We start from the raw sequence: 1665 nt of genomic DNA, 5'->3' as shown, positions 1-1665 counted from the left end.
GTTTAAGGTCTGGCCCCTGGGTGGAGGGGCACCAGGAGTAGAGGAGCAGGAAGGGGAAGGGGGTGGCCAGGCGAGGGGACACTTTGAGGCCAAGTCCAAGCTTCAGCCTGATCCTCCTGGGAACCCCGGGGTGTACATCACACCTCCTGGTTGTCCTGCTCTGAGACCGGGACCCGGGCTTCGCATTTTCACAGCAGCCAGTCGTGGGCTGAGGACACCTGGGGCGTTGGGAACTCCCTGGCTTCTCCTTGGTTTAACATCTGAGCTGCTTGTGAATCGAGCCGCCACACACGCCCGAGTGCAGGTGTCTTCTGCACAGACTGTGGGCCTCGCTCTTCTGAATGCCGCTAGCTCGCCACCCACCCACGGGTGAACCTGGTCAGGGTACTTTCTCTAATGAGCAGACTCTGACCCCGGCGGGCTACCGGTGTTTTCATTTGCTCCTTTCTTTCTTCCATTTCGGGAAAGGCTTCCTTACTGGGTTTGGAAATCTCCTGTGCCTTTCCTCGCCTATTCTGTCAGCTTTAAATTTCTCTTTCAGTTGCCACCCTCACAGATGTATTAGGAAACTCTTTTCGGTGCATTCATTAGTGAAATGACCCAGATGAAGCTCGAATCCAATAGCTAATCGCCGATTTTTAGCAAGTCCACACCCCGGGGTGGTTGGGGTCCAATCCACCCCGGGCCAGGCCCAGGCCCCTTGGACCGGGCCAGAGAAGGACACAGAGCAGGGTCCGGCCCCCACGGTAGCGGTGCCCGCAGTTCTCCAAGGGCTTGGGGGTTTTCCAGAGGGAGGAGACAGAGGGGATTGATTTCTTCAGAGCCCCCCAAACCACCCCACCCCACCCCACCCCACCCCACCCCACCCCACCCATGGGACACATCCCGAGAGACGCCCCTACACTCGCTCCCCTCCCCCATGCGCTGTGCCCCAGCCCTGGCCCTGGGGAATAGGCGGCAGCCCACGCACAGGGCGGGGGGCACAGCTGAAAGGGTTTGTGGGGGAGGGCGGCCCCTGGCTGGGGGCAAAGGTCGAGCGCCCCGCGCGCGCGTGCGCAGTCAGCAGCGGCGGCGCGCTGGGGGTGGGGGGCGGGTAGGTGAAGGAGGCGAGGCGAGGAGAGGAGGGGGGCTGGAAGGTCTCCACCTTGGCGGGTCCACCCGTGGAGGCCCATCTCGCGCGCGCGCGCACGCGTGTGTGTGTGTGTGTGTGTGGACAGCCCCCCACGCCGCCCCGCCCCTCTCCCCAGTCCCGCGGAGCCCGCCGGACCCGGCCGGCGAGGGGAAGCGCAGAGAGGCTCGGCTTCTTGAGCGGGGCAGGGGCGCCCTCCACCGTCTCCGGCCAAGCCGGCCTGAACGCGCCCGGTCTCGTCTGATCTCCGAAGCTAAGCAGGGTCGGGCCTGGTTAGTACTTGGATGGGAGACCGCCCGGGAATACCGGGTGCCGTAGGCTTTTGTTTTTTTTGTTTTTTGCCTCTTGTTCTGTCCCCTTTCTGGGAGCGCGGCGGCGGTCCGGGGGATCACCCCCACCCTCAGCGCCCGTCGCGGTGCCTGGCGCCCCAGCCCGCACCGTGGGGCCTCCTCTTGTCCCGAGCCGTGACACCGCCGCCACGCGGCAGCATGCGTGGCATCTGGACTGTCAGGTGTCAGACCAAAGGTCTGGTCTGT

At 64.3% G+C, this 1665-nt stretch overlaps 1 pseudogene; it reads left to right on the top strand.

The window, feature by feature from the left end:
• The first annotated feature begins 1331 nt into the window (after positions 1-1331).
• LOC142862775 (uncharacterized) lies at positions 1332-1450 on the top strand (annotated as a pseudogene).
• The last annotated feature ends 215 nt before the right edge of the window (positions 1451-1665 follow it).

The sequence above is a fragment of the Microcebus murinus genome, chromosome 20 (assembly GCF_040939455.1).
Source record: "Microcebus murinus isolate Inina chromosome 20, M.murinus_Inina_mat1.0, whole genome shotgun sequence".
Lineage (NCBI taxonomy): Eukaryota > Metazoa > Chordata > Mammalia > Primates > Cheirogaleidae > Microcebus > Microcebus murinus.
This window is presented reverse-complemented; position numbering and strand designations above follow the sequence as displayed.